The sequence below is a fragment of the Carcharodon carcharias genome, chromosome 22, assembly GCF_017639515.1.
Source record: "Carcharodon carcharias isolate sCarCar2 chromosome 22, sCarCar2.pri, whole genome shotgun sequence".
Lineage (NCBI taxonomy): Eukaryota > Metazoa > Chordata > Chondrichthyes > Lamniformes > Lamnidae > Carcharodon > Carcharodon carcharias.
The window spans coordinates 68,791,427-68,807,170 of NC_054488.1; the positions used below are offsets into that span (position 1 = coordinate 68,791,427).

Below are 15,744 nucleotides of genomic sequence, written 5' to 3' on the forward strand. Positions count from 1 at the left end.
GGAGCAGTTACTATTGTAACCACACGCTGCAAGCTGCTTTCATGATGCGGACATAAATGCCAACATCTATCTTCCTGCGTGCCCGAAACAATAGAAATCTGGGTGGTGAATAGCAAATTTTAATACAGAATGGAGAATGGTTTAAGGTGTAAACACTGCTCCTCTGCACACCTCCCTTGGTACAAGAATAAAATAGGTTTGAATGTATTTGACAGGCTTTTTTCATCCTTCTAACCCTTTTTATTTCATTTCCTTACATTACTAAATTCCTACGATATATGAAACATGTGATACGATTCAACACCTTCACCTCAAACTACAACAATATAATCATTAATATTGATCAATGGAGTTATTCACAATACAAAATTATATCTCATGCGTTATTAAATTACTGCTTCCGTGACTGTAATTTGACGTTTTACAATTGATGATCAGCATTGACTATAACGCAGGGCGATGACAATTTGTTGATCTGCATGTCCGAAATCATTCCTAGATCCTATTCAGGGATGGGCTGCAAAGCGTTGGTCGACAACGTGCATTAATCTAGAAATTATCAGGGATTTGATATTAAGCGGAGTTTTTTTTTTTGTTTTTAACCTACACCTCCATCCGCATTAGTATGGCCTGAGTGCTCTCTACATCTTCCTTGACCAAGCACCAGGGTTATCAACCGTACATCCCTATCCCCCGTCTGTCTGAAATTGTTTTCTCAATGAATAATTTCTCCTTTAACTTGTCTCTATGCATCCAATTAAAATTGAGGCTTTTGGCTACCGCATGTACACAGTTACCCCTGCCTCTTCGAGGGCTTAGTGCAGCATTCCTTGTTCCAATCAAAATCAGACATCCTCACACAACACTTCTTTCAGGTACATCGATGCAGCTTCATGCTCTCATCCATATCTGAGAAAATAAAAAAAAACAATTTTGTTTCCAATTTCTACCCCTCTATCACCTTCACATGCTGCATCTCCAGCACATCCCCTCAATTCCTTAAGTTCCCTGTCGTCATTTATGTTGATAGCGTGCTAATCAATTTTCATGATAAGCCCAGTGACCCTCTCAGACAACTCGACCCATGCTCCTCCGCAACATGCTTCCTGTGACGCCTCCATCCCATTCTCCCAGTTCTCTCAGCGACTTTGCATCTGTTACGATGATGCCAATTTCCAAAACGGCACTTTGGACAAGTGTCTCTTCTTCCATACCCGAGGTTCAGCACCCACTATGGCTCAATCGTTTCCTTAACCAACTCCCGTGCTTCTGCCCTCACTCGGCCACTCCCTGCTAGAAACATGATAGGGCCCCCTTTGCCCTCAAGTTTCACCAAGACATTCTCCAAATTCGAAGCATATTCCCGCTCCTTTTTTTTGCAGGCTTCACCATTTTGACACCACAAAAAAGAGCTTCCAGTCACCCCCTCAGTCAGCATTCCGTAGGACGCATTCTCCCCGGGCTCCCTCGACCACTCCTCTATTACCCCAAATTGTCAGCCCCTTCCCACGGCACATTTCCATGTAATTGCAGCAGGTGCACCACGTGATCCTTTACCTCATCACTCCTCACCGTCCATCGGCACAAATACTCCTTTCAGGTGAAGCAGCGCTTCACTTGAACCACCTTGAATTCGGATTACTAAATTCACTGCGCCAGATGTGGTCTCCGCTACATTGGACAGAACAAAGGCAGAAGATTATTGCTTTGCCGGGCAACTTCAATTTATCCACAAGCAAGTCCCAAGTCTCCCTGTTGCTTGTCATTTCAACATGACGTACTACTCTAATGTCCATATATCCATTCTTGGGCAGCTGCAGTATGTCAGTGAAACCCAACGCAAACTGGAGGAACAGGGTCTCATTTTTTTTCGGCAACTTACAGCCGTTCACACTTAACATGCTGTTCAACAAATTCAGTTATTTAACTCTCTTCTCTATCCAAACCGCCTTTTTAATCTGATTTTCCTTCATTCGCTGTTATTTCATCAACTTATGTTGTAGTCAGTTGTCCATCGCTTTATACCTTATGAAGCTACTCTGCTATCTTATGGTCTATTATTTTTCGCCACCACTGCCGCTCCCTCCTTCCCCACCCCAAAATTGTTACCTGTTACTTAATCCATGTCGTTCTATAACACAGGGCTAATGTTCTGCGATTATCGCATTCTGATTTCTTACATTTACGACAATCAGCGCCGTTTTTAGCACGTACCGCTACCATTAACATTCCCCGTGTCATTGTATCATTGTATCTTTGTATCTTTGTATCATTGTATCTTTGCCAATCTAGCCTGTGAACTCACTTATCGCTGGTTTTCTCTCCAGCTCCCCTTAAATATCATAAACCTCATCAAAATTACACGTATCTTCGGCTCCTTAGAAGGATCATACGGACTCCAACCGACGGTACCTTTTCTCTCTCCACAGATGCTGCAGGACGTGCTAAGTTTCCCCAAGCATTTTCTGTTTTTGCTTCAGGTTATAGCATCCGTAGTAATGGAAACTGCAAGTTAACTTTCTATTCAGAATATTTGTCGCACACTGACAATCGTGAGTTCGATATGATGTCGTAACCGGGATTCTAAACATATACCAAAATATGAACGTTTTTTCTCCTAACGCTAAAGAAATCCATCAAATCACCGCTCAAAGTGTTATTTTCCAGGAAATTTACAAAAACTCCTAAACATTTTATGACAGTTACACAATTCAGCTATATTTTCACGCATGTAATTCTTTTTGTGCACTTTTTCAAGTGCCAGATTATGAGGAATGGAGAGCTGGAAGGAAGTAGGCACGTCAGAGCTAGGTTGCAAGAAGTCAATGACAGTGTCAGAGAATGAGCGGAAGATGTTAAGCGACACCAGGCGGCTCGGAGGATGGAGGTGGGGAGCGGTAGGCATTAGGGGCGGCCCCTGTAAGACACCAAGACTGTGCATACAGAGTGAGCTGGGTGGGGCTACTTGTGAGTTCATGTGTGTTTTTGCTCGGATTGGAGGTGTCAGGGTTGTGTTGGCAGCATGCTAAGGAAATAATCGGTTTATATTGAGCCTCTGTGAACAGCAGGGTTCAGACTGCCAGAGACGCTAAAGCCGAATGCAAAATAATAATATAATCTCACCGGAAGAAGGCACTGTCAGGTTTCCGGACCGAGGGCCACGATGGGGGAATTTGAGACCCTTTAGGGACTGTACCCCGAGGCCAATGCGCCTGTGGGAATAACAATCATATGTGTCATTAGATGAAGTGTGCTGAGTGAGCGCAACCTGGTTACTGAGGGGCTTATTGTTAGAAGACACAGTTTGCTTGGCTGTCCATTGTTGAAAGCGAAACTTCTAATTTAACTTGGTTCATTTTCGAACCGAGGGGAAGTAGAAAAATTTCGGCAGCTAAACAGCGAAATAGGGAATGTCAATGGGACAAGTTCAGTGCGCATAATATTTTCACAGCATACCCTCGGTTAGAATCCGGAACGTTAACTTTAAATGTTTCTTTGTCAGAGTAAATGGTTTGACTGAGAAAATGCAGGGATGGAATGGTCTGATTGTGTTCCTTCATTCAGACAAATACAGATGTATCAGTAGCAATTATAATTGGAACTGAATGAGAGAACAGGATCTAAAAATCAGTCGAAAATTGAGAAGCGCTTGTCCGTTCTTGTGCGATCATTGTTTAATGCGACGTTATGAGTTTTTTTTTTTCTCATGCAGCTCTGAATTAGGTGATGTTGTGCATTTTGTAATGTCTGTCTTGAAGGAAATAATTCAAAGCTGTTGAGGGAATGTGTCTGTATAAGTGAGTGTGACTTCGAGCAATTATTCTACATATTACCATCGGTGGAGCCTCACCCCGTGTATCCCTCGGGGCCTTCTTAACTTCAGAGTTCCTTCATGAAATGCCGTTCCCAGGCCAGCAGAAAGCGCTGTTTCTCGGTGAAATGGGTTAGCCGTAATCGAACAGGTGGGTTTATTTACATTCATGTGCTTGCAGCTGCTGAAGTTTCTGTCAACTAACATTTCAGTTCTAAATATTGTGAATGGCTATGAAACATATTGCTGTCATAGGTTTTATTTCTCACTGTGTGCTTTAGAGCGCGGTTCTTTTTCAATTTCAAATGCTGATTAATCGATACCCCGGTCTCTGCTCTTTCACTCTATTAGCAGTTGTCCTTTTTCTGCATTTCAAAATGTTTTCAAATGTTGCGATATTTAACTTGCTTAATAATCGTACGCATTGCATTGGACACGTATTTATGGGCTAACAGCATGAATCAGACCATCATGAGCTGTGAACATTGTTTTGTTGTGGGGCAACATGTCTTGAATTATTTGGATAAAAGTGTTTCCAGTGTTTCAGAATGAGACAGGAGACAATTTACATTTTTAAAACAGGCAGTGGAAACTCCGCCCTCTCCACTAGCATTCTTCCTTTTTAACTTTGATTTCATTTTAATTTCTCCTTGTTGAGTGTTGTTTCATTCTGGCACTGGCTCAGATTTACGATTCAATTGCCGGCTCAATCATTCATATTTTCTCACAACGTCATTTTGGAAGAATTCACTGTAACTGGGTCACCCTGAAAAAAATATTTTAACTGGACGATGTATAATGTTCACTGATTCATCAGGGCTGTTCATTGTTTTTGTATGGAGAATGGTTCCCTCCAGTTAAGAGTAAAGTTAGAGAAAGCATAGCTGAAAATTATTTTTGCTCTTTGAATCGTAGGACAATCTAGCACTGTGCTTGACGATTGCAAGATAAACATGTTTTTTTGTGTGAGGTCTGTTAGGAAGAGCCATCGAATATCTTGTTCTTTATCTCTGTTTTGTATTTGATATAAACGGGTGGAGACATGCATCGTTTGTCAACATTTTCAGCTGCTCACAGCGGCTGGACAACTGTACAAACTGAGAATTATACCGCTGCAAATCTGGCGGCCGAATACCATGGAGAAGCCAGGTGTACTGGCGATTAATGTCATTGCAAGAAGTGAAGAGAGCGTTGGAGAAAGAGTTTAAAAGAGAGAGAGAGAGAGAGAACCAAAAGTAGTAAGATAAACATCAGCCAATACAATACAAGGTTGGACGGCTGATATGCTCGCAGCAATTACAGATGCAATTTAAAATAATGTTGTTCAAATGATGCTCCCACGTATAGTGTGGATTCATGGTGGACCTGCTGCCTCTGGGTTCACCTTATCGAGTCATCAGGATGTTTCTTTTTTGTTTTTTTTTTTCACTGAAGCTTCAAGTTCTTTCCTTACTGAATAACCTGGCATGTTTTAGAGTCGTGTTTTTATGTTAATAATGACAATTCATGCTTCACTATTGTTCTTTAAATTCTATCTGACAACTGATTTGAAAAAAAATGGCGAAATGATTTCAACATTATTTAATTTAGAGCTCATGAGGATTTGCTGAGGGAATTAATCACACTTGTTATGTTCCCAGGTTACTGGTTCTGTAACACAAACGGGAGCAGGAAATTTTGTTTTCTTGACCTAACTGAACCGCGTTACTGACATTTTTAGACAATTATTCTGTTGAAATTTATCCCTGTTTAACTCAGCCGCTTCTTACTTTGTTCAATTTTTCTGCTTTCCAAAAACCTTCCTTCCAGCTCGTAAGTGGCATTTCCCCTCTGTTCCTTACAATATCACTCGCTCTCTAATTCTCCAAATTCGCCTTCCACAGGCAGCCAAAAGTTCCAATCAACTACCGTGTAATTCTTGTTATTTTGCATTTGCGTTATCAAAGCACTGTTCGATTGCCTCAAAACATTAGAAGGAACCACCTTTAAATAACGTTCTCACTAAAACTACCCTGCCCTATGACTCCAAACCATATGAGAATTTAAATAGTTTGTTTACGCCTGTGTAAAAAAATAACCTTAAGCCTCTCGGCTGGCTCTATAAAGTCATTCAGTCCTTTCTGCGGCATCCGTAAAAAAATAGCATATTTATTAAAGAAGTGCATTACTCATTACTGACATGTTTTGAAATAAAATCCCATCAAAAGCTCAACAAAAAACAACTGGAATCGTATCATGGAGCAAAACAGTAGTAAATTCCACCACGGGTCCTGTCACCTCCTGATTTGTCCCCGCATCTTAACTGTAACGTCTATGTTTTATTTTTCCCCTCTCCCAGTTACATTGTTGGTGATTCCGAACGTTTCCTGAGGAAAGTGCGGTCTGTCCAAATGTTTTAGCCTGCTGGGCATGGCTTTGTCCGATCTCCCTGTCGTTCTCACTGAAATGATTTTGCTGCTTTATTTCCGAGATTAAATCCTGTAAATTACTGCTGTGAGCTGCCTGATAATCACCTTGATCTTTGCAGCCGCAGTGCTTTCTATATGCTTCACAGTCGCTTTCAAATTTGACTGATTCTGGCCATATTTGCGAGAAATTGAAAAAACAATGTATTGTACCGCGAATAGAGCGGCTGTGGTGCTTGGAACACTGACTGTAGTGAGCCGTTCTAAACTGTCCCATGGCATGTTACACGTTAAATAATATATAAACTTGATAATGTTCCCTGGCATGTTATATTTAAATTATATTTTGCTAATACACCCGCACCTCCCGCTTATTTATTCATTCTTCTGATTTTACATCTTGATGTCGCAATGATTAGACATATTGTGTTTTCTAGTAGAATCAGACGATGACTCCAGAGTTGAAAGAAGGAAGAGGATCTCAGTGACCCAGAGATAGACAGCCGAATGAAGTCCAGCATTTTACTTTTCAGTAAATCTGGCAGATTAAGTCTGTTATTGTTTAACCATCTTGTTTATAACATTTATCTGTTTTTTTTGTGCAGCCGGTTAATATAAAAGATCACAGAGCAGCAGTGCTGCCGCTTTACAAAACCCATATCAACACTTGGATTGCTTTCTTATCCGGACTAAATTCAGAGAAGAGACAGTGACATGTGACAAAAGCCTGAACAACTTAATTCCGAAAATTTTGAAAGGTCGATTCTACTGATGGCCATATAGCAGTGAGAGTCCCTTACCCATGTAGATTGGCTCTGATGATTTTGATGGTGGTGCCTGACTGAATCATAACCAAAGAAGTGCAAAATAACCAGGGTGGAGTGGCGGGTGGAGGTGGAGGTGGTGGCTTTGGGGCGTGGTGGGGTGGATGTCGCTGGGTAAAGCTTGTGCTGTTACTAGGTCCTCTAACAACTCAGTCTGTGGAGGGAGAGGCCTGCAGGTTTGGAGTGGGTCTGTGAGGAGCCATTTCCATTTCCGGTGAAGCGTCACGTTTTGAAGTCGGAGTCTATGTGTCTGCAGTACTCTCCGATTACCATTCATTTAGCAATAGTCTGTGGGGGTCGCCTGATTGCCCGGCATGTCTTCGGAATTCCTAATAGGCCAGATAAGTTTGTGCTGAGCTGCCTTCCAGATTAACTGCAGTGCATGATATGTACTAACACCTACAGTGCTGGTAAGATTAGTTTCAGCAATTTGACCAATCGACAGTGATGAAATGGAGCTTTTATTCCCTGTCATCTTGGTGAGTGGCATGCAGGGTACTTCCAGTTGGCCGGCTTCCCTTCTGCCTTTGCCCTTTTACGCCAAAGCGGTACTGGGCTTGTGATTCAATTGCCCTGTTTAAGGACAGTTGGGGTCCTGCTGTGCATGTTGTTATTCCTACACACTGCTGCCAATGTTCTTTGTTGGTGGATGGAAAGTATGTTTGTGGAAAAGGGAAACAATGAGTGGTCTGCTTTTTCCTGTGTGTTACCAAGTTTCTTGAACTTTGCTGGACATACACTCATTCAGGCAAGTGCAGTGTATACCATCACACTCCTGATTGTACGCTGTAGATGATTTGCAGGCTACGAGGAATCAAGAGGTGAGTTATTTATTGCAGTGCTCCAAGCCACGTTCCTGCATTTGTAGGCTCAGTAATTATATGGCTGGTCGTGTTATAGAGTTATCAGTGTGTGCTTGCTGTTTTCGTGTGCTGCTTTGTTTTGGCCAAGTAGATAAATGTTTGGACGGGAAATTTGTTTGGGGTCCCCATGTGTGTGTTCCAATGTGGAGATTTACTTTGTGAGGGTAGCAGTGTTCGGGGCGTGATTATGCAATGATGATTTTGTATAGGGATGTTTCTCAGTCAGGTTGAATCTGTTGGGGGAGTGGCCACCGCATGGGGAAGGATAATTGCATGCTGGGATGTGTCGCTGAGTTTGAATAGGTGCACTGCCGTATCATTGTGGGGAGCATTCTGATTTTGGAGTGAAGTTCTGGTGTGAGCAGGGGTGTTTGCATGAAGTGCTTTCTGTGAGTGAGCCTATTCCTGTGTGACGTTTGTTTGCAGCATGTGGGACTCCATGTGTGTGGTGGGTTTCTCTCTAATCATGAATTACTTTGCAGATTTCTGGATGTGGATTAGATCTCTACAATGTCAAAAAGTCCTTGTTCCCTTGCATCTGCACTTTGATTTTTGCAATTTGAATGCTCTCTTCTTTTAAAGGCCACGATTGTATCTGCCACCGCCACACCCCCCCCAGCCCCCCGACCCCCCAGCACAACCTCAGGGATTGTGTTGCAGGCCAGAAGTTCTCTCTCTTCCATCATTCGCAGTGTCTTTATATGGGAGCCCCATAATTCACAAACACGTCACCATGGGGAAAACCTTTCCTCTCTAAATTGTGCACAATATCCACATTGTCTTGAACACCAAGGTGACATCTCCAATGTGTCAGCTCCCCTCAATGGAGAACAAATCGAACTTCACTGACCTAATCAGATAATTGAATACCGCCACATTGAACCACCCTTTTTGCTTCCTCTGGAATGCTTTCATAACATTGATTTTGTATTGCCTTCAATATTGCAAACAACACTACAGTTGAATCTGAACTAATTTTGTTTACATCTTTATCATGACTGATTTTTTTCTTGTAATCAATAAACCTGTTAATAAAACACAAAACGTGTATCCTTTTTGATCACAGTCTATCAGATTCAGTAATTTATGGCAAAATAGCAACCCTCTCTAACTCTAATCCAAATATTTATTATACCCATTATTTTCTATATTCTCTCCTCCAGGACCTTACAAAGTTAATCGCTTCATACGTTCGTATCATTGGCAAATTTTGAAATTGTGTGTTTACACCCTACTATCTGGCAGCACTAAATAATTGTAAAAGCAGGTGTTGATGTGCTCATTGATTTGTGAGGTGATGGGAATTGGGAGTTATCGTACGTGGGATGCTTGGTCAGACTTGTGGAGGATCCCATTTTGAATAATGAGGGATGATTTAATTTATACATGTTATGTCCTAATGGAGATTGACATTGTTACGGCTGAATGGATTCTTCACCTCGTAGAAGAGTCTAGCACTGGATTGCAGGGCATAAAAACTAAGTTTCCTACTATTTCAGACGCAGGTGAGAAGATGTTTTCCCTCAGGTGGTCGTTAAACTTTGAACATCTCGTGCCCACAGAGGCAGCAGGGCCAGTGCACATATTTTAACACGAATGTAGAATCATACTTTATTAAGAAGGGAGTCGAACGTTGATCGTGGGTAGGTGAAATATGGGGTAGAGGTCATAGTAATATCAGCCATGATCTTATTGAATGGCGGAGAAGACTCTAGTGGCAGAATGACCAACTGTTGCTCCTAATTATTGTGTGTGCGGAAAATGTTATTTCTGAAGAAGTTGCTGCAGTTTCTCTGTGAGAATGCGAGAGGGGGTAACTCTGTGTGGAGAGAGATCTCTGTTTTATGATGTTTAGCAGTATGGATTGGTCTGAGGACGACGCTAGTGTGCACGAATGGAGAGAAATCCTCTCTGTGGAGCCAGTCTGCATCAGCAAGACTGAAAAATAGCAATTAACACCAGCTTATCCACCTCCTTCTGTCTACCCAATGTCCTGTGCACATCTTTCTCTGTTATCAAACTCTGGCCATATTTCATACCGGGTCCGATTTCCAAAACAAAAATGCAGCCCGAGATCTCTCAACTGTTCAAATTCGGCTTCCTTGTCCATCTCAGAGTTTCATCACTTCACTATTATGGAGCCAGGGTTACATAGGAACTACAAGCATGCATATCTCCTGCTGTCGTGCACCAATGAAACTGCAAACAGTATCTTCCTGAATATAACTCAACAACATTTATTCCAGATGAAACCTGGTTAACTATCTTCAATTTAAGATCAAGCTATAACCTGCCTTCTCGGAAAATAAAGAAGAAGATACGGAACTGTCATTTAAAAAAAAAAAACACTGAAAATGCCTGGAAACAACTCTGCTAGTCTGGTAGCATCTGTGGACAAGGAAACAGAGAAAGATTTTGTGTCCAATAACACTTATTTCTTAGGAACTGGAGAGAAGTGGAATTTCGATGAGCTTAAAGCTGTTGCAAAAAAAAAGGAGCAGTGCGACAAATTAAGATGTCAGGGATATGCTAGATTGTAGGAGAGATTACATTAGAAAGATGCATTGGAACACAAGACAAAAGGAATGACAATCAAGTTGCTAAAGTTTGATATTTTTGACTAGACAAGGTGTGGGTAGCACAATAAATGTCATCACTGTTTGAAGCAAAATAAATCAGTGGCAGAAAATGGCAGAAAAAAACGCGCCAGCTCTGTCTAAAAGCAACAAGAAAAAAAGTTAATTACTTGCAAGGACGAAGAATAAAATCAAAAACTTGAACATAGTTCTTTGCCTGACGTTGTCAATTTCAATCATGCATACAAGAGGCTTTAAAATGCATCATTGGAAGATAAGTTGTTGTTCTTCTAGCATTCATTGGCCTTCATTGGACCATGACAGCAGGCTGAGGACAGAGATTTGAGCATGAGACAAATCTGGTGAATTGAAGTAGCAAGTGATAGGAAGATCGCGATCATTGACTGACACAGATCGTTTTATTTACTGCAAGACCACAAGTCTCCTTTCAGTCTCCCCAATGTAGAAGAGACTGCATCGTGAGCAGCTAATACATGAGAGTACATTGAATGAAGTACAGGTAAATCGCTGCTTGACCTGGAGGGATTGCTTGAGGCTTTGATGGTAAAGGGAGATGAGCTAAATGTGCATTTAATACATCTCCTTCGATTGTAAGTGGGAGTGCTCTGGAAAGACAATAAGGTGTTGCAGGTGATAGTGTATTGCACCAAGGTGTCACACACAGAGCTGTTCCTTTGGAATGTTTACAGGTTAGTGAGGGGTGATGTGTCTGTTGCTGGCATCATGCTACAAATCGTGGAAGTGGCGTAGGCTGCTGGGGTAGAGAATGAGGTTGAGGGGAACCATGTCCTAGTTTCAGGAATGATGTGTGCAGAAGTGCTGGATTTGCGTTGTATAGTGTTCACGGGTCACAGACTGGGGTTTGCTGGGCTGGGGAAGAAGGGAGGCTTAATCCTGAAAGTTAAATGCATAAGATATGTGGGAGGCGAGAAATTTAGGAATAGAAGATAATCCTTGACGGAACACATATGTGAAGATTAAGAAACGAGACAGACGTGGGAATTGGTGGGTTTGGAAAAACGTTCATGGACAGCCTATCGTCAGCAATTCAGACAGGAAAGTTACGGAACATAGGTATCGGAGATGGATCATGTGAAGGTGAAAAAGGGAAGTGATTGGATGCAAAATTGATGTACTATATTTTTCTCCAGACGTTCAGGCAAAAACATGAAATGTCACCAAAACAGCCCTCGATGTTCCAGAAAAAAAAGAGAAACAACTCTGTGATTGGGACTGAGTTGGACTTAGTTCAGGAACGTCGAACATGACCACCCCCAGAAATGGCAGATGTAAGAGGGGTCCATGCTGGCAACCATACCAACACCAATGTGAGTTCAAATGTGACGTGCGAAAACGCTTTTTCACACAGTGAGTAGTTGCGGTTTGGAATGCCATGCCTGGAATTGTGGTGGAGGCAGGTTCAACAGAGGCATTTAAAAGGTCACTGGATGATTATGTAAATGGACACAAATTTGCAGTTTTTCAAGGAAAAGGCAGGATATTGACAAAAAGTTAAAATGTCCAGAGAGCCAGTGTGGACACAAATTGTCAAACGGGGTCCTTCCCCGCCTTTCCTGTTTGTTTATTCTGTGATTCTTATTTTGCAGAAGGAAAGTAAAAAGATGTTAATGTCTGTTTTGTCTAGGAGAGAACGATTTCAGCCAAGCTGTGGTGGGCGGTCGTCGATGTGGAATGTTCGGGTCTCTGTTCATTGAGGAAACCGGGAGCCCTTAAATCGCCCGTGCGGAGGAGGGAGGTATAGAGGGATTGGATTTACATAGTGAAGAGTGGCAATTAGTGCCAGGTAACTGGAAAATGTTGAGGCGCCTGATTAATCACAGCGTTTGATAGGAGGGTTATGCACAGTAAGGAGAAAAATAGAGCCTAATATGAAGAAATAATTTCATCGTGGTAAGCACCTTTAGAGGCAATGTTTTTAATAAGACTGTCCTTTATGGGATTATATATGATGCAGGTTCAAGTGGTCTGTAGAGTTGGGGCACAATGAGGCTGGAGACTTTAGAGGAAAATTCTGCTTTGGAGTTGAGGTTAGTGGCAGGCTGAAAACCATGACTTGATGTTAGCTGGTGGGGTTTTGTTCCAGATTGGGTGAAGAAGCGTCTGAGTTTTGTTCCACAGATTCTGCAAGGATGTGGATTCATGCGCATCAAATTGAACGTGTCAACTTTGTTTTTTGTGAATTTTATTAATGTCAATGACTGACCACAGAGTCACACAGAACTAGATGTTGATGAAGTCTGTGATTCAGAGCCAAGCTCATAGAAAAGCCAAAAATAATGTTTTTGCCAGTGTGAATCTACACCAACACTCGGCCATAAACTGGCATACTGACTTATAAACTGACATTGTGATGATGAAGTAACCAGAAAGAATGAAAATTATAATCACCCCCAAAGTTACCCAGAATATTCAGTCCTGGGCAATAATAAGATATTTACCCAATTTTTGCAAAACAAACTAAAACCACGAGATGATCCGTGACCCAAACTAATTGAAAAGCCAGAAATTTTCGCCCTGCTGATACACTGTCCCAATTACTAGCACGTAATCCACTGAATTTAAACTTTTTTTATCACCTCCAAACATGCACTGTGACATTATGTACCCAACTGTCATTGAACTAAATCGCTACTCATAAACTGCCTATAGTCCTCAAAAAGGACGAGCTCCCAACAAACGAACCCTCGTACAACCAATAAAATAACGTTAACTTCGAGCAGTCCAAAAACAACTGCCGCTCTCGTCGTAGCAACGCAAAAAGGTCAATAAAGACACCTTCCGGACTGTTGAAATAGAGAATGAAGCACCACTGATAATATCAAGCTGTACAGACACAACTCTCATATTGGGACCCTTCAATATGTGTCAATAATCTGGCGGATCACCGGTAAACTGATACTGCGCAAGGTAACTTATTTGGCGCCATAAATCAATGGCAGACTGACATAACCAGAACAAAAGTGACTCGAAAATATCGTACCACTGTCGATGTCATTAATCGTGTACTCATTTAATATTATTTTTAAAACTGCAAACCAATGCACTATCAATTAACTGAACTACTCCAATAAAGCGAATAAACACTAATTAAAAACGTATGTAACATTACATGACAATTGAGCTGATTAAAAATACAGGCACAATAACATGATCAATTAACATTGAGTATTCAACTAGCGCTCATAATGAAATATCAATACTGAAGTAATTCAACCACTGGTTTAACTTGAACCCAATAACTATATCAGCTTCCTGATTAAACCTTACTAATCTTCTGAAGGTGACACTCGTCAATCAGCTGGGCGTATGAACGCCCTACAACAGCAAGTTGAATCATCAAATAGCAATTAAAAAAAAAAACAGGCGAAAACTGTGTGAATACAGGCAAGGTCGGTGCATGGCCTTCGACGGAAAGCCGGGGAGAGGGTGGGCCAGCTTCAACCCGGTTTGAAGTTTAGGCAGAAGCATTGCGTGGCCTTCGAATGAAGGCTCGGGATTAGATGGGACTAATGAGAAAATAGTTCGAACATTAGCTTGATTCATTTTTTGGCTTTAAATGGTGGCTCGGGATGATTAGGGACTAACAAATAAAATCTCCATTGTCGCCAACGCTCATGATTGTTGTACTAAACACCAACTTTTAATCAGTCTGTGCTGGAGAATCGGTTTTTCCTTACGTGTGATTAAGAATGAAGAAATTGGCGATCTTGAATTTGAAACAAATTCACATATTGGATATAGGGAAACGGCAGGCTCTAATCAAAGCAGCAAAATCAACTGGCCGAAAGTCCGCCAGGGGGACTGAAAGCAAGGAGCGATACTGAATGGTCGTTGATTTTACATGAAGCAGCAGTCCAGTACGGCTCCGAAAGTGTCTGTGTGAGGGGCTCTTTCTCATATTGAGGCATCACAGTCATCACCAGAAGTGAAAGATTAATTCCTTCAGTACTGCTTATAAGCAGTGATCAAAGAAGCCAAATTAGATCTTGCATCTGGGTTTGCTAAGTGATATATTTTGCTGGTAAATTGACAGGTGGCAAAATATAATTTATATAAATGGAGAAATGCAAATACCATGTGAAAACTAGTATTCCTTGCTCATTCATTATCCAAAAAAAAAATCTCGAAGCACTCGACTGTTAAACAAACAAGCTTCTGATACAATAATTATAGCGCACCCGCCACAACAGTCTGCTCAATGTCCAAATGCGAATTTTACGGAGCACCAAGCAACTGATCTAGAATTCATCACTTAACAAAGTTACAACGACGCATCAACTCACCCCTCGCTAATAAATGAATGCAATGCAGGAAAGGTAACCAAGTGCTCTGAAACTGACCTAGCATCTCAGAAATCCTCCAGTGATTATCACTTTTCATATTATCAAGTCATCCATTACAATTTAAATTGATACACTGCACCCTGTCCCAGAACCATTAAAAACATTCAGCACCCAAACAAAAGAGACATACGCGTTGCCCGAGGTAATTTATAGTCCTCATCGAAATCCCATCCGTACAGTGCTGCCCCTGGTCTGCTCTGGGGAGTTTGGCTACACCGATTTTTTTTTTTCCAGCAGAATCCCAGGCCGCCAATAGCTTTAAGGCGGTGTTGATGAGGAAGCTGACGTTAGGGTTGTTATTTGGGGCGGGGTGGGGCCGTTGTTAAATGCTGATATGCAGGATGTAGATTTTCACAGCTTGAGCATTGACAATGGTCGGTGAAAACCGCCAAGGTTAAGTTTTTCTTTGTTGCACACGCCAGACTGTCTCGACAGTTTACCCACATCTTATTCCCTGAACAACTATTAATGACAACAGTTAGGATTATTTGCAGGCGACATTCTGTGTTTTTTTTTCCGTGAAATGGTGCTGTTACCGAAATATACAGCCGGAATCAACTGCCTGGACACGTTCAATGTTCACAAGACTTGTGTCAATATTATAAGGGAGCAGCGATGAAGTTGCTGGTACAGACATCACCACAACGCCAGCTGTTTCCTGTCAGTTCTGCACAACAGCAACACATGCAATGAGTGCTCTGTGAATCTGCACATTACGAGATGCTTTGGGATTACAAACAAAAATCTTCAGAAATAATTACTCATCTTCATAAAAAAAATACACTTCATCTTGCAACAAATATCCCTGTGGTCTCTACTTCTCCCCAAAACTCGGGCGGAATGATGGAAACACAGTTCTTGAAATGATTGGCAATATTTC

General features: G+C 41.6%; 1 long non-coding RNA gene across 1 annotated transcript; it reads right to left on the reverse strand.

The window, feature by feature from the left end:
* Nucleotides 1-271: 271 nt before the first annotated feature.
* On the reverse strand, nt 272-15,127 carry LOC121293926. Its single transcript, XR_005946645.1, has 3 exons — nt 14,995-15,127; nt 1,558-1,671; nt 272-909 (listed from the first exon to the last, which is right to left on the reverse strand). It is a non-coding gene; the product is annotated as an uncharacterized LOC121293926 (long non-coding RNA).
* Between the last annotated feature and the right edge of the window lie 617 nt (nt 15,128-15,744).